The sequence below is a fragment of the Odontesthes bonariensis genome, chromosome 1 (assembly GCF_027942865.1).
Source record: "Odontesthes bonariensis isolate fOdoBon6 chromosome 1, fOdoBon6.hap1, whole genome shotgun sequence".
Lineage (NCBI taxonomy): Eukaryota > Metazoa > Chordata > Actinopteri > Atheriniformes > Atherinopsidae > Odontesthes > Odontesthes bonariensis.
Window position 1 is genome coordinate 17,440,330 of NC_134506.1, and position 21,833 is coordinate 17,462,162.

The 21,833-nt window shown below is 41.1% G+C and overlaps 1 protein-coding gene across 1 annotated transcript in view; it reads left to right on the top strand.

Moving 5' to 3' along the window:
* Positions 1-21,833, top strand: part of LOC142365773 (protein diaphanous homolog 3-like) — a 174,540-nt gene that overhangs the window by 45,722 nt on the left and 106,985 nt on the right. The window lies entirely within an intron of this gene.

The following is a 21,833-nucleotide window of genomic DNA, read 5'->3' on the forward strand; positions in this document are numbered from 1 at the left end:
TAGCTTGAGCGAGACAGACATGAAACATTTTGATAAAGGTCGAACCGCTCGCACGGTCTGAATGAATTCTTTCTGTTGTTTTTCCTCCCTGTTTCTTCATGTCCCAGAGGAAGTTGCAGGAGCTGTGTGGAACGTAGGTTGCGCTGTCGGATCCAGTTGCTCGTGCTGCTTTGTGTCTGTTGGTGAACTTGAACGCATGTGCTGTTTAGCGCTGTGTTTCATCTCACTTAAGAGCTGCAGCATTTGGATCCGCATTAAACATTTAAAAGGACACACTGTGAAACAGTGCTCCTCATTAAATATTCATTCATATCTCTTGAAACTTCTTTATTCTTTTGTAATGTTTGCGCTCCCTGCTGTCGGCTTCTGAGAACATTCCTGCCACCCAGTAAACAAACTGCAGGGTGTGGTTTGGGTGTATTTTCTGTACACTTTAAATGAATCCAGAATAGAATATACTAATGTATAGTTTGTCGTCATGAAACAAAGTGATAAGAGAACTATTTCACCATGAATATTTTCTTGCTGGACTTGAAAGGGGTGAAATACATTAATTAAAAAATGTAGACTATCTTTTATGCTGGTATTTTTAGCTGTTCAATGTGGGATGCGCTTTTGTCCTTTTTTTTAATTTTTTTTGTCTTTTCCCGAGAGGGTCAATCCCATTTCAACATAAATTACACATTACTTTTACATTGCTGTTATATTCTGTGTTCCGATGAGTTCTTTATCCTGGCAGGAAGAATACTTCTTCATTGTGAAGGGAGACACTTGCTGTTTTTCTGGCTTTTATTCGCATTTTTGAGCAGTTGGATTTTGAATGGACAATGGGAGGATTTAAGTGAGTTTTGATCTCTTCAGCCATCATAGATCTGTTATTTCATGTTGTGCTTTGTTTACGTTTCTCTTATATTTGGTCTATAGAGCAGTGAGGCCTATCAGACAGCTTTCCGAATGCATCTGTTTATGACCTAGTCTGCCTCTCTGATAATATTCAGGGGAGTTGATATTGTTCAGGAATTCTGCAGAGAACAGTCGTAGACTATATGATGTATATGGTGCATGTAGAGAGGGAAAGTGATTTCCAATCACACGTGGCCACTTTAGACGCTAATGAAAAGGCTTTTCAATAAAAGGTGCACACTAATGTACTTTAAATTGTCCACTTGTGATGAGCTGAAATGCATCTCAGTGCCAGGTGTAAACAGCCGCTGGTGCTCCTCTATGCTGGACATCTGACTCCAACACTCGCTAGCATCTGGCTTTCGTCTGCTATGTGAAAGTATTTAATCGGCATTCATTCCTTTCGGTAGGGGGTATTTATTGCGTCACGCTCCAGTTGGCTGCAAGAGCGGACACAGCCCACGTTTTGTTTTATTTGCGCACTTTTATCGACTGCGTATTCTCACCTGGAGCTTCTGATACTGACGACAGCAACCAACAGAGTCACTGTCGCTCTCCCCCTTTTGTAAGGTGACTCCTGTGGTCCAGTCAAAAATCTAAATTTTCCGCAGAAAGTTGTGCTGAACCAAAACTTTGGTGCAGCCCAACGTGCAGCATACAGCGTAACGTAATACCGTTTGCTCGTAGTACTTGACAGCATCGTCCTCTGGGAGACTATAGTAGATACTCTTTTGCGTATGTTCGTCGGCCTCGGCACACTAAACAGGCTGCTGCTGCCATTGGGAAGGGATTCCATCTTCACAAACCACCAGCAGGTTAAGAAAGACTGTGCTTGGTGGATGGGCAGAATATTTTGCACATATATTCGCACTTTCCGGATTACACAGTAATTTCAAAAGTAAGTTTCTTTGACTTTTCCTGTGGCCCCACCAGTGAGTTGACATTTCAGTATGAGATCTGGTTCTCAATGAAATGTATAAAATGAATCCCCTGACCTTTTCTTTCTGATTTTTTTTTTTTCTCCTTTTTCACCACTTTTGTTGACATTTGTGGGTTTTATTAAAGGATCTTGAGATTAATAGGTGCATTTACCATTATCATTGCTAGAGACACTTGTGTTTATGGCTGTGGAACTCGCTCACAGTGTATGGAATATAATGAAGGAGGTGAGTTACCTAAAAACTCTTAACCGTAACTTCAAGCCATCAACTAGTCCTTTTAAACTCTGACACATTTGGATGTCCTTGCAGGACAGTGACTCCAAGTACAGATGAAGACTGACAAGAATTGAGGGAAATGGCTGAGACAAAGCTTTTCGAGCAGCTGCTAATGTTGGTTATTTTAACTGCAGAAAGCAACAGCTGGCTTTAAAAGAAAGGCAAGTGAGCGTTACAAGCATTTTCCGTTCCTTTTAGATTAGTTCAAATAAAAGGCTTGATAAAAAGATGAAAAACTTATGTTTTTTTTTTATTTATTTTTTTTTTTTATTCAAGATGAGGCACCAGATCCCAAGTAGCCTAACCAGTTGGAGCCCTACCCTGCTGCTGTTCTTGTATAACTTTCTGCTTCTTCTTTCCTGTCTGCCTTCTATATTTCAGCACTCCTGCTGCTTGGCAGATGAAGTAGCTGGAGACCAGTGTCGGTCTCCGTTTGATTTCTCAGAATAATAACGTTTTCCATGGCAGTTCCAATTTGCCATGTCAGGCAAATTGGAACTGCTTAAGAAATGCTTTTTCCCTGATGAGGTAGTCACGTGTTGTAAAGGAGGTAAAGGAGGTAGAATAATAGAGTCACTGGTGAACTTGTTTTGAATTCTAATTTGCTGACCTTTGAGACAGTCCTTTAAAGGCTCTTACCAAGAGAAGATATGTTGACTTATTCAGGATTCAAGACTACTTATGTGTAGTTTCTCTGGAAATTCAATGTCTATGTTTACAATAATATCTGCTTATAGTGCCATTGAATATCTGCCTCGACATAAGCCGACCTCGATCGACGAATTGATAATTGATCGTTAAGATTTTCGTCGATCACGTTAGTTTTTTTTTTTAGCGATAAAATGCTGGTTTGTTATGCGTAGTGTGAGTCGTGAAGAAGAAAGTCAATGGAAAAAGGTTCCCCAGGCTGGCCAAGTTAGTGCGGAGGTTACATTTGTTTATTTTAAATAGGTTAATCTTGTGTCATCTGTGAGTCAATACAGAATAGAATATAGATTATAGAATCTTCACTGCCATTGCACATCAGTTATACAATGATATTGCAGTGCTTCTCTGGGCATTTCATAATAAAAAAAAAAAGAAAACAGTAAGACAGGAATGCATTAATCTAGCTTCGAACAATAAAAGAATTTAGAAGGAATATACATATTTGCATAATTTACGCTTGGCATACACACTCTTGATGAGTTCAGGGACCTGATGGCCCTGGGAGAGAAACTGTTTCTGAGTCTGTTGGTCCTGCTTCTGAGGCACCTGTACCTCCTGCCAGAGGGTGAACAGGTGCTGTCCCGGGTGTGAGGGGTCAGTAGTGATTGAATCTTCCCAAAAACACAGACAAAGGCAATAAACTTTCAGAGGAGCAGCAGTTTAATGTAACATTTTTTTTTATTTGTGCCAGTATTTGCTGTCCCTTTTTTTTTTTTTTTTTTTTTAAACCAACAGGCCAAATTTTGGCAAACTCCACCTCAGGACAAGTGTTGTGAAATATTATTGTCCGTCATACCTTTGGTTGGTGTGGCCTGGTGTTTGTTAAACATTTAAAATTTTAACACCGCCAGTTGTATGAGGATGCTATATAGCGATAGACTTACAGTTCTCCTCACACACTTCTTTGAAGTCATGTGATCACATGCTTGATTCTGAATTTGGTTGGCTGGATACAAATCTGTTACTTCAAGATTTGTCCTGATTTGTATCTGTTATTAAAAGAAAAAAGAGCTTATTCATTTTTTTGCTTTTCAGTGTATGTCCTCCTCCCGGACGTCCACTTCCAGCTTGCATTGTACAACACACAGCTGCATTCCACTTATTATTCAATGTAAGAGAGCGAAGGGTGCTTTATCTTTTTAGTTTCATCGTCACATATCAACGTACGTATGCAGTCTCCTTTTACTTCTTTGGTGTTTGACAGCAGTTGAAGACATCATAATGATGCAAAGTGTGCAACTTCATTATACCACTGAGGCCGCAAAATTGCCGGTTATCACTGTCGGCTTAAGTCTTTGTTATCTTGTCTCATGTACATTCAGGTTTTATGTACAGTTTTATCTCGGTGAACACCTTGAAGATTAGTAGTAACTTAGGTGTTATAGCTTATTCTATACAAAGATTATTTTCTTTTCAATCTGTTCATTTGAAAGTCCCTCAAACACACGACAGGGTGTAAACATGCGTTTCCCTTGCGTTAAGATGCCAGCATCAACTCGTTCCCTTGATTATATAGGATTGTAAAATGGGAATTACTGTATTGCATAACCCAAGTAAGTTCCGTGACTTTTAGGCTGATTATGAATGGAAAGGTGTTAAGCAAAGTTAATCAGTAGATTTATATGTGAGGTTTAACTCATTGTGGTTAATAATGACAGATTATGAATTAAGTACAGTTAATGATGCTACAGTGTCTTCCTCTGAACTCGGAGCTTTACTCTGCCCCCTTGACACCTGCGAGCTTAATTGCTGTCTTAGTGGTTGCTGTTTCATTTGCAAAGTTTGGAACCCATGGGGGGGGGGGTCCTTCCTTTTCGAGTGTCATCAAGGAACTTCAAAAGAGGTTGATCTGAAAGTGGCTTTAACTGAACTACTGTAATTCACGGGAAGAATTTGGCTCTGAAGGTGCTCGCTGTTCAGCTTTGATGCTTGCACACACACGACAGACACCATTTGACTTCATGGACGTATGCGTGTTAAACTGGAAGTCAATGCATAACTGTTTTTTTTTTTGTCTCACAAAAACGACACGGAGTGTACCGTCTTAGATTCTGAGACACGTGTAATAATGTTCGACACGTCAAAATGAGATTCGCATTTTTCTCTCTTCTTTTTTCCTACAGCCGCTGCGGTGAACGTGGAGAAAGCATAATTGCACATATTAAAGATCTGTCAGACGGCATTAGCAAATCGATGCATGTAATGACAGAAACCAATCTGTGCGGTAATATGTTTGATTTAGATGAGAGATGCAGGGCTCTGACCTGTGGTGTGACGTAATTACGACTATGTCATCATTATCTATCGGTGCCGTTTATGACTCAAATCACTCATCAGGAGGGGAACATTGAGTCTTTTTCCACGAATGGATAGGAATTCTGTAATTCTCTGATTACAAAAATACTCAACTTTTGTCAAGTCTTTCATTTGAAGAAGAAACTGAACAGAAACTTTTTTTTTTTTTGTTAAGGCACAGAAAAACTTGTCTCTCATCCTGCTACATGAGGACTTTTTTAATTCAGTGCCACGCTCAGTCCCTGCTGATACCAAACAGTCTAAATACTGCTTACTGCAAACATTACTAACCTTCTTTTTCTTTCTTTCTGTCTCCCGTTTGCTCTGTCTCTGGCACTCTCTTGCGTTTCGTAAATCTGTTCTTGCAACTGCTGCTTGGCTGCTTGATGATGTGCCTTCATCTCTGCTCCGGAACAGAAACAAGAGGTTAGTGTTTCTCCTTTGCTCGAACCCATTAGCTACGCTTTTTCCCCACCTTAATAACTCGCACTACACTAACTGCACCTTTTTGTAGTTGTTTCCACACTAAATTCAGCAATGATTTTGAACATTTTAGAAGATTTAAGCTTAACATTGGGCTTATGAGACTTTTTAGTTGTGTTTTACATAAAAGACCCTAATTTCAGTTGTCCAGCATATACCCCTGAATGAAGGTAACAGTCCCATGTCCAAACTTAGGGATGTCTCACACAACTTAACAAGCTAAATGCAGACATGACATTAAGTTTCAGATTTCAGGGAAAAAAAATGGCCATGGCTTTAAAGAAAAGCCCATAGGTAAAACTCTTGAAGGACTGTTTCCTTCTCTTAAGTAGACAAAAGTACTTCCATAGCCACCGCATCCATCTTAGTTTTTCGATCGGACTTGTTGGAGGTTGTTTTTTCGCTTTGTTCATCCTCATTTTAGATTTGACTGGCAAAGTAGCAAAGTTCTGTTCCGGTAATGTAGAGTGGAGTTGGTCGGTGTTTTACGCAACATAGAAATGAGCGATTCTTGGCTGAGATGGCTTTGTAATTTTAGTATTCCCAATAGTCCCAAAAAAGGTTTTTCAGACTTTAGCTATTTTAAAGAATGTGGTCATTGGTCGGGGGAGCTTGTAAGACAAACAAAAGCCTCGTTTCCACTATGCAGTCCGTTACGGGTCGGGTCGCTTTGGGCAGCAAATGACAAATAACATCCATAATTTCGAACCACCTCCAAGCTTCTTCAGCTTAATGCGACACTGGCTCGCGGTCCAGTTGAAACCACTTTCTGCCGTTTTTGCGGCAATCAGCTGGACAATTTTTCGTTGTCTCCATTTGAAAACCCTGCGGAGAGAAGGACAATAGTACCTTTTACTCAGCCGTTGCCTTCGTGCAAAGAGTGAAAAAACAAGAAGGAGAAAAACAAACAAATGTACTGAGTGTTTGACCTAAAACAAAAACCTGACAGCTTTTAGAGGTTACAGAAGTTTTTATGATTTCAGAGATGGGTTCTGGATAGGGATGCAGCGATACCACTTTTTTTCAAACCGATACGATACCGATTCTTGGATCTGAGTACTTGACGATACCGAGTACCGATGCCGATACTTCTACCACAAAAAAATGTAATGAATTGGAAGACAGGTTTCTGTCTCACTAGCCCAGTGGTTCCCAAACTTTTTGTGCCTAAGGCACACCAAAGGACAAGTAAAAATCTCAAGGCACACCTATTGTGCAAAATAGTCCTTATAACACGTGTTATCACTCATATCATGTAAAATATCTGTAAATGTGCATTATTATTTACTAATGCCAAATACAGTGTGACAAGACAACTATTACTCATGAAATATTTATTAACGAAATATTTAAAAAATTAATTTGAAACTTTATCAAATTAGGCTTCATCAAAGCAGCAACACTGTCATTTAAACCAGACAGGTCACAAAATAAAAAATGAGGCAAAGGAAACTCAGCAGAAATTCAGCACAGAGAACTGTCAATGCAAGGAAGCTGCATTGTCCACGGTCCTAAACTACAATTTATCAATGCAACATTTCAGCAATCAGTGAAACATGTGCTATTGTAAATATTTAGCCTACTTACAAATTAGTGAGTCGGGGCGCGCAGGTTTCTTTAATCCTTGGTGGTACTGAGCAGAGGGCCACTTGGACCTCCTGTGCAACAGAGAGCCGCAACCTCCTGTTGTTCTTCATGTTTAACCAGAGCAGAGAAGGCCAACTCACACAGGCAGGTGGTGGGGAAAAGAAGAAGGTGCTCAATCCCGTGGTGGGAGATGCTTAGGTAGTCTGATGCAGAAGAATTAGCTAACTAGCAGTTAAGTTAGCATTAGCTAACTTCTCCCGACAGGACGCACTCGGGCTGAGGATTGTTTACATCCCCGGTCCAACTGAAGCCATAAGACGGTAACTTTCATGATACTGTCAGCTGACAGTTTTTTTCCTCTTTTCTTTCGGTGGTGGGTTGTCGGCAGTCTCTGCACTGGTGGTTGGTGGTTTGCTCCGCACAAGAAAGCGCTCTTTCTCTGTTTTCATGTTGTCCTTCAGCCTTTGATGTGTCACAGTCCCATAATTCCCACCTGCGCAACTGCGTTTACAGCGAAATGTGGGGTTCTCTGAGGATTTTTTTTTTTTTTAAATAATTTTTTAGGGAATAGAGTTTTCCTCTGTATTATGAAATGAGTATAAGTACTAATATAGTAAATAAGATAAAAATATTTTTGTGTAGTTGTATATTGCACACCAGGACTTGGACACCCTTTGATCGGGGTCTTCATGGTATCGGTTCATGGTATCGGTTAACTTTAAGAGTACGAGTAGGAGTATGTTAGAACAGTATCGGCCCGATACCAGTATCGGTATCGGTGCATCCCTAGTTCTGGAGCATTTCTTTGATATGATAGATGTCAATAGCAATAGATGGATGACATACTGTATGTGTGGTTTGAAAGCAGAATATTTGAGTGTCAGACAGATGGGAAATGATTTAAAGATATGGGGGGGGGACATGTCTTCCTTTTACTTTCCAAGTTGTTGGAGGCTATTTTTTTTTTTCCAAGTTTTTTTTTCAAGTTTTTAGTGTATTATTTTATATAGTGACTTTTTTTTTAAGCTGCTCCAGAAATGGGCATAATTTAAAAGATGCCAGGGGACCGTTGCTCTGCGTCTCTTTGTTCAATGTTTGCCTTGCAGTGTAAACAGAAATAATAATGCAGTTCAGCATAACAAGTAACATGGAGCTGGATAAGTTACACATGATACATATCGGGATCTACAGAATTGAGACTCCCATTCGGATAAATTCCCTGGTGGCCAGAGTTAGGGGAGAGTTTAATGGTAGAGCCATGCATATATCATAAAGTATCAAACCTAAAGCATTACATTCTTTTCTTTTTGTTTGTTCCTTTTTTAATGGTCATCTGCAGAGAAATACATCCTCACACACACAAACACATATATACATATACATCATATATAAAGATTTATATAAGTATAGTTTTCCATCTGTGAAATTGTCAGACATGCATGCAAATACACATAGTATTTTGACATATTCACACGTCCATCTTAATTGATGCCTGGTATGAACTAGGTTTTTCATTTCATCTCTCTTTACGTATCAAAGCATGGTGGAGAGATGGAGAGAGATGGATTTGTTGCTATAGTGTTGGGCAAATGAACAACAACATGAGAGCTGCCCTTTCCCGGGGCTTCTTTTCGTCTAATAAATAACATCCAATTAGACGAAACCCGCAAATATCACAAAATCAGTTTGCCATTTCTCCCCAGGATGCAAGCATAACCTGCTAATAACCTGCCTCCACTGTAAAGATGCAATTCTACAAGATGAGACGCCAAAAGACAGAAATGGAGTGGAAATAGGAGAACGCAGCTGTTTGTTCAGTGATTAATGGAGTTTGATTTGTTCGTCCAAACATGCAGCTCTGTGTGCGGTCTATTTGAGTTATTTCAATCCTGTTCTATCTGAAATTATTTGAATAACAACAACAACAACAACAAAAAAATGTTGACATCTTATTGTCCACTTGGGGGCATTACATCCTTTTTGGTTCATTTCAGCCCCGATTCCAAAAAGATTGGAGCGCCGTAAAGAAAATGGACCAAATCCGAATGCAAGCATTTATTAAAGGCCTACAGAAAGCTGACACTACACCCAATACATAATGATAATACATACACAGAGGAACAATAATGATCATTGGACTCTACACCAAAACATTTCATAAACGCATGAAATTTGCGATTTTGAATTTGCCGCTAGGAAACCTTCCTGGAATTGCAGACTGGGGGCGGGGCTTCCGTGCGACGTCACAAGTGCAATGGTTTTTCCTGGCTGCCGTGTTGCCAATTTAGCGACTTTGTCAGAAGACAGAAGCACTGCAGGACGGCGGCAACCCGGCATACCGTCATTTCCTGTCAAAACGGCAGTTTCAAGCTAGCTACAACGAGGGTAGGTTCACTTCCTGTTTTCCCTATGATAAAAGGCAACGGGTATTTTATTTTGTGAAAATAACAGGAAGTGCGTTAGCTCACTGCGGCTAGCTTTAGTAGCGCCGAATTCGTCGGAACAAAATGGTAAACAGCCGGTATTTTGTCAGGTTTTCAACACGTTGGGGATCTAAACGACTACTTTCTCACCTGAAAAGTTTCAAATGTTGCGGGGACAGAGGAAGCAGAGAGACCTGCGGTCGGAACTTGTGTCTGTGTCTCCCTGTCCGCCTGCCTCCTCTCTGGTGAAATCAGCCGGAGCCATCCCGCCGTGTTCAGCTCCCTGCGGTGCGGACACTCAGGGGGAATCCACCTGGCGGAGAGCGGACACACCGCGGGATGGTTGTCCTGAAATCAGCCGGGAGAGCGATCATCAAGAGCCCCGACGATCGCCTATTTCAGGGCAACCATCCCGCGGTGTGTCCGCTCTCCGCCAGGGAGACACAGACACAAGACCGCAGGTCTCTCTGCTTCCTCTGTCCCCGGTGGTGTGAGCTGCTGAGGGCAACACACGCACTTCGTACATCTACTCGCAATAAAAACTGCACTGAACCCAACGTTTTATATTTCCAAGCGACTTCCCGCGGCAGACATCGAAATTTGCCGTGAAGAAGCTGTCCAGGTCTGGCAAACTGCTGGCTTCGCTACTGGAACTACTGGTATCAGACATGTTTATTGTTTAGTGCACTCGTGACGTCACGCACCTATCGTCGGTTTGCCAAAATTCGAATCAAATGTGGTCATAGTTTATTGGGTCTAATCAGGACTATCCAGGGGCCTAAAATTATTTTAAAATCATAAAACAATTCCATGCTATATAAGGAATCGATCTGCCATTTCAGTTTTGTGCAAAAAAATCACCTTTCTGTAGGCCTTTAAGCTCTTTAATGAAAAATATTAGCTCATTATGAATTTGATGGCAGCAATATGTCACATAAAAGTTAGGGTGGGGGCAACAAAAGGTATTAAAGGGAAACAGCTGGAGGAACATACTGCAGCTATTCAGGGAAAAAAAAAGAGCACCTTAGAGAAGTAGAGAAATAAGAATGGGCAGAGGTTCGGCAGTCACTAAAAATACTGTTTGCAAATTGTGGAGCAATTTTAGAATAATGCTGTTCAATGTACAATTACATAGACTTAAGAGTATTCTATCAGCTGCGATACATAGTATAATTAGAAGTAATAAAAAGAATCTGGAGACATCTCTGAGCTTAAAATCAATATTGGATGCCCGTAATCTTGGGGCCTTCAGGCAGAGCTGCGTTAAAATCAGTTATGATTCTGTCACGGATATCACTCTTTGAAAATGGATTGAGGCAAAGCTGCGGTCAGACGAATCAGAATTTGAAATCCTCTCTGGAAGTCATGGATGCTGCGTCCACTGGGACCGTCTGGCTTCTTATCAGCGCTCACGTTGTTAATGGCACGGAGGTGCGTGCCTGTGGAAGTGGCAACGTGCAAATCTTGAAAGGCGCCACAAATGCTAGCTGTAAAGCAAAATATTCTCTCATCCAGATGACATCTTTTCCACGGAAGGTTTTGTATATTTCAGCAAGGCAATAATAAACGGCATACGTGCTGTAATGGTCTGATGGGTTTGCTGTTAAAGATCATTCCACAACAATCTAAAACGATGCTTCTCAACCTTTTTGAAAAAGAATAATAAGGTTGCTGGTTGCAGCCACCCCTCCCCCCCAAAAAAGAGACTTTTACATTGTCACTTTGACACTCGGAAAAACAGCGAATGAAATCTCTTCATGTAATGAATAAACCATTCCCCGGTCTAAAATGTATTATGTTATTTTTTTTTTCTTCACCATCAACCATCTGGCAGCCACAAGCAATATGATCCTCTTACATGCCTCTGTGGTTTCCTTAGGTTGAGATTGTTAGTCTAAGCACGATGTTGTAAAAAGAAAAGGAAAGCAAACAATGTCCATCGCACATCTAAACAATATGAGAAGTTGACAGGTGCCACTGCAACGAATTCATGACACGATAACGTCACGAAGCATTCGTTCCACCTTGTTGAAAGCACTCTGCATTCCTGAAAATAGTCAAAAAACTTTCGCTGGGGGAAAATAAGTTGTAGTTGGAAGCACATTAAGCAAATATTGCATTACCGGTAGTTTGTTTAGAAACCCACAGTAGCAGCATTTTGTCCTCCTCAACTCAGTAAAAGATTTTATTGGTACTGTATATATCAATAAACTCAAACGGCTTTTATAGACTTAACTAAAGTACTGTTGGAGTCATTGTTGCCTGCCAACAGTGGATTCCACTGGCATGGACCATTACGCAACATAAATGGTCATTATTTTATTATTGTGTCCGAGATATATAGAAGGCAAAGCAGTGGATAAACCATAGTTGGAAAAAAAAAAAAACATCCATGTTACGGCTTAGCTGTTGCACATTTTAATTTTCTACTGGGTTAAAACGAGAGAAGTATTTCCGAAACGAGTGGCACACGGCCATTTGTGTGGTGAGTAATACACGGGCTGTGAAAAGTAAATTTATAGATGTGCTGGGTAGGTTGGGGTATTACATTTATTTCATCCATGCAAACAGTCTAATGCTAAATATGCCTTAAGCAGATGCCTATTTTTGCTATTTTCTCTTTTTTTTACATGTTGTTTAGCTTAATTACCTATTGGATTGTGTTTATAGTTGGATTTGAACTTGATTATTCATTATATCTTCGTCTATTACCAGATTAAGTCACGAACAACCACAGTTAGGCTTGTAAAGGTTTACAGTTTGGTTTTTTTCTTCGAAAATGAAAGATCCAGCGATACCTTTAATGAATAAAAGTAGAGGCTTGGGTAATGAAAACACAAGAGTCCCCTTTTTCATGTAACTTAAGTTAGAATTAGGGCTGTGCTTTTAGCAGATGTCAGACTCTCCTGAGCGATGTCGCCAGTTAAAGAGAAAGTTGAGGAAAGACGATCTCTTTTACCCCTGCTCGCACGTTCTAAGAGATAATTAGACAGGCCATTTCCATACGGATATAATGACCGAGGAAAGAAGCATGCTTGTGTGGGTTTTTTCCTTCTGCTCACACATAGCTGCTGAATGCTTGATTGAAATGGCGTTTGTGTGTGGGAGGGGTTAAGCTTGTACGGGCGGTTCAGGGAAGTGAAGGCTCCTACGTGGAGGTAAAATCCACGGTCAGAGCTCACTGCTTACCGTGACTTGTCAAACTGTACGACACATTAAAGCGTCGTGATCATTCAAACCCATACCTCCACTCTGTCGGTCTTAACTAGAATAACACTCTGAACAGATCTAAATTGGAGCAACTGAGCACATGCATGATGGTTAATAGGTCTCTTGGATGCAAGGGTGGGGATAAGTGTTTGAACAGCTAAAGCGTCTGTGCTCCGCGGTGTGGAGAACCTGATAAGGCTTTGAATTCCAATAAGACAAAGGGAGCCGAGGAGGTTGGTGGACACCATCACAGGAATTATGAGTGGATAGAGTAGAGCAGAGGAGGTGGGGATAACGGGAGAATAAAAAGCGCTGGTAGGTGGCCTTTTTAGTTTTTTTTTTCTTTTTTTTTTTAAATCAAACACACAAATCAGGCTTAAAGTCAAGTGTCTCATTATGTTCTCATTGGTCCCATTTGTCTTAACTGTAAAATTTGAGTTACTTTATTATGTCATATCAAATAAATTTCCGTTAGATTTCAGTAAAATAAAGTATTCGCTGCGGTGAGCTGTTTGAAATTTCATCAAGTCCACTGAGCAGACAGAATTAACTGCTAAATGACTTCAAACGCTTTGAATATAGTTTGTTTTGAACCTCTCTGAGTGTCTGAGGATAGCAGCAGGATGTCCACCTCATGCTGTCTAGCTGTTAGTATCTCTGCACTGGTATATATCGGTTCTCATCAAATGGACTTTCTCTCCCGTGTGTCTCTCCCTGGCTTGTTCCTCTCTCTTCTCCCACTCACTTCATGCTATTGCTTTGACATTTTGAAGAGCACCATTAGTTCTATAATGAGTTTTCGTGTGGCTTCAGAAAATTTGGGCCATTATGAGAGATATCATCAAATGCATAATCATTAAAGGATTTTCCTTCCCGTTGTTGTTGAAAAGCAAGGTCTGATAACACAGTATACACAGCGAAAATGTGGCTTTTGTTTTTTTTTTGTGGTAATGTCCCGCCCATTATTTTCATACACATATTCAAATATACACATAATACACCCATACCAAATTGCTGACATGTTGCAGTGATTTTTTTTTTAATTTTATTTTTTTAGGCCCACAGACCAATTACCTGCCTCTGCTGACAGTGTCCTGAGATGCTAAGAAATGTCACAAGTTTTCCACAAAAACACTCATCATCTTCCCCAACTGTTTGCTTCTATTTTTCCGTTGACCTTTTTCCTGCTTCCCTCGCTTTGCATTCCTCCCTCATTGTATATTTTCTGTCTTCATCTGCCTCAGTTTCTCAAGCATCAGCAGTTCAATTTGGTCCCAATTTGTGTTTTTATGTTCTCATATCACCAGAGTAATGGGCATGCTCGTTAAAAACATATTTGCCTATGCGACTTTATTTTCTGCCGCGATTCTGTCACGCGCAGGTTAGTGTATGCAGGGGTGGGGGTGGGGCTAGAGCATGGGGAGGACAGTAGGGGAGGGAAACAGTGAAATAAATGACATGAGGGGCGAATGATTTAGGCTGCCACCAATTCATTAAATGACTGGAAATCTTAGGGTGGGCTTAACTGTTCAGATCAGAGTGGTGCTTTCACAATTAAATGAAATGGAGATAACAATGCCTCAAACCTGATATGACAGAGAAGTCAGAGAATACTCATTTTAGCTCACTCGAGTAAACACACCCATATTAAGAGAATATCTGTGGGTCTTCAAGAAACCTATAGAGGGCACTATTCCACTGAGAATAGAACTGCTGGTGAAATCCGTACCCACAGGCCAGTGCACATTGATGAACAGAAACTCCTAATCTGTTATTAGTCTTTGGCTTTAGCAAAAGTGAACTTGTGTCCAGATTTGCAAATATGTTTGTAAAATGTGCATACTTCTCTCCGCTGATGTATTCATTTCTTTGTAAAGAGCAGTTGACTGGGATGTTGTAGATGTTGTTGCTCATACAGGGACATTTTTAGTGATCTTGGAATAGATGGAGGGGGGGGGGGACGGAGGAGAGAGGAACCTAATGAAGTCTGTTAATTTGCTGCTATCAGAATGAAAGTCTCAGACTAATTATGGCCCTGGGTCATCTAGTCTGGATCACAGGAGAGGTGGCCCTGCGTGGTTCACTTTGATTAGCTCACTCTCAACGCAGCTCCTTCACTTCATTACACTGATCTCCTCTCTCCGTCTCACACTCACTGGTGCTAGCATATATATATTATACATGGAATATTCCATGTGCAAACTGACTGGCTGTTCCGGCGCTGCTATGCAGCACATAGGATTGTGTGCACTGATGAGGCAGATATGCAAAGTCCAAGTAACAAGTGGACGTCTGTCTGATGATTCCTGCGATTTCTTGTGTTTTCTGTCAGACTCAAGTTCAGGACTTAGCGAAATCCGAAACATTCTGCGAGTCAACAGTCAAACTGTACAGCCTGTCTGACTGTTCTCCCCTCTGTTGACTGCAGAGTTGACAGATGTGTCGGAGTGGTGGATTTGTTCACTTGCTGCAGATAGGCCCTCTCCTGTATATCTGATGTCTCATAGTGGATTTTGCTTTAGGCAATTATGTGTGTGTGTGGATAATATAAACAAAAACAAAAATATATATATATATATATATATATATATAGTTTGCCCATCATTTCATAGTTGGGGTATGTCTTACTTACAGGGACATCCAGTGTTCATTATGTTAATTCAATGCTAAGATAGATGCATATGAAGGTCAGTGTGTGGTAGGTTTAGGTCAAGGTCAGGTTAGTTTTAAAGTGCTGAATTTATGTTATGTCCTCTGTAGTCAAGGATGCGTGTGTGTGTGTGTGTGTGTGTGTGTGTGTGTGTGTGTGTGTGCGTGCTTGAATGTTTGTTGTTTGTGCATTCAATTGCGAGGCTTCCTGAATTAATCCTGCCCCAGAAAACCCCTTAATAGCAGTCATTTAAACTTTACCTGCATGAGTTCCTTGATTGGTTATTAGAAACGACACAGTGATTTAATTACCCTTTGAAGACTGCTGCCCTCTCAACTTTCCCCTCGCTGTGTGCTTTTCTGCTTTCTCCAACGGAGACAATCATGTCACTATATCATGCCTTAAATAATGAGGCCTCATCAAGATGGGAGTCTCCTTGGAAACGATGCAGACAAATATTGCACAAAAATACTGGCCATCTGATTGCATGCGCTCACACACACACACACACACACACACACACACACACACACACACACACACACACACAAAATTTAGCCACATAAACACATAAACACTGTTGAAATACTTTCACTGATAGTAAAGCTTGAAAAATAACAACATCATAGGCTTACACTACTGCTTTGATTTCACATTCATACTGAAGTTCTGTTTGTATTTGTTCTTCCTTTCATTAGACAGATGAGAAGTTACACTAGCTGTGCGTATTTGGTTCTATTCCGAATGCAACATTTTGCTCTGTGTTGTTGGTCACCACAGTCCCACCCACAGCCCCTAACACAAGTGCTTCTTGGCTCTGGACCTCATGTAATTGGTGCTGGTTTGAAACCATTTCTGTTTGCAGCCTGCAGAACAGGACATGGTTCAACATTCTGTTTTTAATCCACCGGGGGCTGTCAGTGATTGGTCAGGACCTACCAGTATCCTACATCGTTTTTTATTTACTTTGCTTTTAAGTAAAGGGACATGCCTTATACCTTCAACCGAGTAATTCCATTAATACAGCTCTATAATTCCACTTCACTACATTAAGAAGAGGATGCTTCTTGTACTTAAAATTCTTTTTTTTTTCTTTTTTTTTTAAATTGAATTTATCCACTACTTTTATGCAATAGCTGTTGTTTCTTCTCAGATAGCATTCTGTCATAGCCTTCCCGTCTAGTCTAAACTACTTACCTCCACATTTTTAGTGTTTGTGTTGAATCTCGGTGCTTTGTGACAAAATTGACAAAATGGAAGCTAAATAAGCTACTGTTTTGAAAAAGCATCACTGACTGTGAAAAGAAATACTCTCATCACAAAGCTGAAAGCAAGTTCAAACAAACGATATCTCACTCAGTGCAAACATATAATTCTGACGGCACAGCAAAGCAACAAAAATATATTGTGTTAACATGCGAAGGTCGGACGTGAAGTCCTTTCAAGTTTGCTCAGACATGTATAACAATATAATATATGATGAATGAAGAAGAGGGACGCTGACACTTCTGTCTAAGTGAGTTCAGATCTCTGCACTGAGTCAAAGGCCTTGTAGCTGAAAAAGACAAAGACAGGAAATATTTGTATTATTTGCTTTTACTCTTTTCTCTGTCTCTTAAATCTTTGGTTGAACATCAGTCTACTGTATGTTGATAATTGTCTAGATATGAAATTTGCATTCCCAACTATATATTGCAAAAACACTGGCTTTGCTGGATGTTGATCATCATTAGAAAATGAAAGGTTATGCTGCTGTCCTATTGTTGAGAGACTGAACTAAGTATTTTAGATGGGTTTAGATTTTGATAGCAGACTTTATCGAATGATGTGGACAAACCGTGTCTGGTGGTGAAATTAGCTGTCTCTTTGATAGAGATTGATTCAATAATGTGACATGACATTTAGGCAGGCTTTTGTTCTCCATATGAGCTGCAGCTGCTTAATTAAGTAATTGCAGGTTTGTTTAGTCATAAAGGCGCTTTCCTGTCACCAAAAGTCTCTGCAGCCCCCTTTTCACACCCCATCCCCACCATGCTAGTGCAAAAAAGGCGTCTGTGTTAAGCTGCCACTGTTTCTTCTGGTAATTCACTAAGTGCTGTATTGGTACCTGCTTACAAAAAGCAAGCAGGTGCTGTGGAATCAGCTAAGTGGCAACAGTGGTGTTGGTAAGAGCAGGGCGCAACATACTGGCCCCTCCCACTTAACACATGCATGTTCGTCAGGCTTTGTGTTGCTGGCTTAGAGCCTCATCAGCAGCGCATCAACTTCCATTCCCCTCTTTTCCCTTTGTTCCAACCACAAAGGACACACACGTACAACGAAGACGCATCAGTCCCGCCTTGAACAAGCACTGTGAAAAGCGCTTTGCTTTCTCCCCGAGAAATTTCAAAGATGACTTCAGTCTGTTTTTAAATGCCCAATGAAGCAATGATAAACGATACACTCCACACGTGCGTGTTTCCTTCCACATGAGGATCGGCTGGCTGTCGTCTTACCAGCAGAACATCCCATTCATAGCTTGTTTACAGTCTTTAATCATAATCAGTGTTTAACCCAGTCCAAAATGTGTTGCTTTAACCCAAAAAGAACGGTGGAGCGAGGGTTAAACATCAAACAAGCCCACCTCGCTCTGCAGGCTGCACACAGGTATGTTTAATTTTCCAAGCTGAGACACACTGTCTGCTGTTGAAACACAAAGCACTGGTTATAGATTAGAAAGAAAAAAAAAGTCCCTCAGGTGAAAAGTGGTACTAATCATTCTTCTGTCGGTTCTGTATTTTGCCTTATAACTTCTCTGACTTCAGCATTGCTTACTGAGTATTTGGTATTCTTTAACTTGACCATATTCTTAGCTTTCTCTGTGTTTGTGTGCCTGCGTGTGTGCGTGAAGCAATCAGTTCCAGGAAGCCGTTTTCTCTGATTAGAAATCCACCCTGATAAGATGAAGTGGTGGTGTGACTGAAAAGGGTCGAGGAGAAGGAGGGAGAGATTTGTGTGTGTGTGTGTGAGAGAATGAGGGTAAATTTGAGGTGTAACTCGCTTGTCTCTGAGGCCTGCCTGTCATGTACAGCATCAGTCATGCTCTTTCACAGCAGTTTTATTTCATCCACCACTCCCTTTAGTGCTTTGATGGCAGAATTCAATGATGCTGCCACGTGGGAAAGGGCTGCTGTTTGGGAAGCCAGTGTGTGTGCGTGCGCTGCGTAACACAATGTCAAGTGTCTTTAAACTGTGGCACAGATTGGATAGAAACCAAGCAGTCGAATTGCTACTAGTGAGAAGAGTAGAAAACTCTTTTTAAACTTCAGCACTGTATCCCCATCTAACCGTTCCACTAAATACGACTTTGCGCAAATGATTTTATTTTATTTTTTGTGTCACCCCTGATGTTTTTGTCAGACACGCAAACATGCTTATTGCACTTTTGCTGTTGTCATTGTGAGAGTAATGCCAACTGTGCTTCCCCTATTGTAAACTACACTAGAGGTTAAGAAGAAGGAAAAAGAAGAGTCCTTCATCTGTGTCTCGTCTCTTCTGCCACAGTGTGGCCACCAAGCTGACTTTTATCACAGGCTTTAACTTTAAAAGTAACTTGAGACGGCTGAGACTTTTTATGCTGCCGCAGAGTAAAGCGTGCCTTTCAACTGGGGCACCTTTCCCAGCATCGTTTCTAACGGCTGCTTTCTCCTCTTCTTGTAAGTGACTTGTGTTATCTGGCCTCATCTTGTCACCCGGACTGTGTCAATGGCCGGGTTTCTGCCGCCGTTTTATCTGAAGGGATTCGAGTCGGAAATGGTGAAACTTTAAAATATAAGCCGAACGTTGCCTGTTTCAAAGACTGCTCCATGCACACCCGGATGAATGGAAACGGCTTTGCAAAATTTCGCCTTGCCTTGGAAAAATGGGGATTATGACTGACACACCAGCTGTTTCTGGTCCGAGCTGCTAAATAATAAACTCGCCGCTGACTGGCATCTTCCAAGATATGTATTGGCTATTGAATGGAAACTGGATTCCTGGCTCAGTAACTCGAATGTATCAATCTTACGTCTGATACGTTCTTGCACTCTCTTTAAAAAGGAAGTCTATATCCCAGCAGTGCGTTGGAAACGTGCCCACCATTATACCTGAAAACCGAACTCTGGCCGCATTTTGCTGCAACATTCGCCGGCTCCGTAAAGTGATGCAGACTCCCTCCTGCACTGTGCTTACAAGTGTATCCTTATCTGTCCCGCTTCCTGGGTGATAAGTACAACTATCGCCACTCCCTCTGATTGATTAACCAGTGACCTCCCACCTCCTGCAGGGTATTTTAATTGGCTGATGTATAATAAGAGTCCTTCCCCGAAGAGGGTGGAGTCCTAAAGCAAGATTGAGGGGTAATGCGGGACGGGGGGGGGGATCTAATTAGCTGATTTAACTGATAACACCTGAGGTGATATGGAGTGAGTGTGTACGTGTGTGCAAGCGTATTTGTGTAATCTGATTTCTGTCTTATCACGTTCTGTCATAAGATGGAGACGATGTAGCTTTTGCAGTGTTGTGTGAGGCTGACTCATGTCTCGTCCGATTCCAGTCAAGTGTGTGCTGATACCTGGTGGCTAATGCTGTTATACTGCGTGTGTGTTTCAGACGGAGTCCGTTTCTGTTCTACTAAACGTGATTCTGTTGGGCTCTAAGTCGATCGATGCGACATCTTAATGTAGTAAGCTGGAAACTTTTGAAGGCTGGCTTCTGATATCGAAGTTAAATACCCCACGGAACCAAACTCGAGATGAGATTCCTGTAAGATTGAAGAGTTGAGCTCTTTGCTTTTTCACTGATTTTTATCTACATCTTGTAATTTAACATAGTTTACTTTCATGTCCCCTTAAGCGATCCAGTTGCTCTGCTTCAGTTTGTCTCGATGAGTACATTTATTGCAAAGTGCCGTCCACCATTACTTGTTGAACGTAAAATATTTGCACAGGTAGCTGAGGTGTGGTCAAATTTGGTCGAGTATCACGTGAAGACAAAGCGGCCGCTGTCTTTCGTATTTCTTGAAAGTCAACTCAGACATCTTTGGCCATTGTTTTACTCTTGATTCGGTCCACATCAGTAACCATTGTTGGTTTAATATTTAAATGACTATTCTTTCGAAATTGCGAACTCCAAATTTCTCACGGCCTTCACATTGAAATGACCGGAAAGTATGACATTTCCCATTATTGACGAGAGTGACTCTTCCATAAGCCCCTAATGCTTCACCCATTTATTGACTCACAACACACATGTGCTTGAAGAGATTCTCATTGTCCTTGAACACATAATCATTTTTAGAGAAATATTGATTAATGTTAAGGCTAGTAGTCTATTTTTTTGTGATGTAGTTGTTCTTTCTCTCCATATTCAGCCATTTCCACTTGAGCTTTGGTGGCTTATTGGTTGTTTCCTCACTTGAGCTTGTTTGTGTTCCACGCTGCAGTGGACAAGCTGCAATCTTATGAGAATACATTTGTACTTCTTCATTCTCTCTCTCCCCTCTTCTTTCACATTTTCCATTGTTCAATTTCTCCTCGTGTGCCCCCCCCCCCCCCCCCCCCCTCTGTCTCTTGCTCGCACTCTGAAAGACTGTGAGGACAGTGCACCAGCAGAGGAGCCACGTAAGTCCAAGGACAGCTCACTGTGTGGCCGTGTTTGTGTTTCTCTGTGCACGCTGGGCCGTGCAGTAGGTGTGCATGTTTGTGGACAAGCTACTAGTCTCTTTCATGTGGGAGCTCCAAGTATACCTCTTCACTTTTTAATTAGATACAGGATCCGTGAAAGGAGAACGAGCCCATGTGGAACAGCAGGCGTACCTTTCCTGCAGATTAACCCCTGTGTTTTCTACACTGTTCCCCTCTATTATTCTCCCCTCTCCTCAACACACACACACAGCCTTGCGCACACACAGGATAATTACAGGACCAGACAATTACCCAGCATACTCCTGGATTTTGTTCTCTTAATCTGGTGTTTTAAATAATTAAATGCAACCATGAATTTCCTCATTGTGCGCTTGGCTCAAGAGGGCATGTTTATTTATGTGTACATCTCTGAATGCATCGCCTCGGTCTGTGTTTTTTTTTTTTTTTCTTATCTGAATCTCATGGTTCCTCTTCAGTCAATCAGTGGTAACATCAAAGTACCACCAACAGTTTTGCCTTCACCGACGTCTTAAGAATCTGACTTCTGTACAATATTACAACTTGGTTCAAAGTTAAAATGCCGACAGACATTTTCTGTATCTCAGTTCTTTTTTTTTACTCTTTCTTTCTTTCTTTTGTTCCTTGACAGTGACAACCAAGCAGTCGTCCTTTATCGTGAATTTGTGCCAAT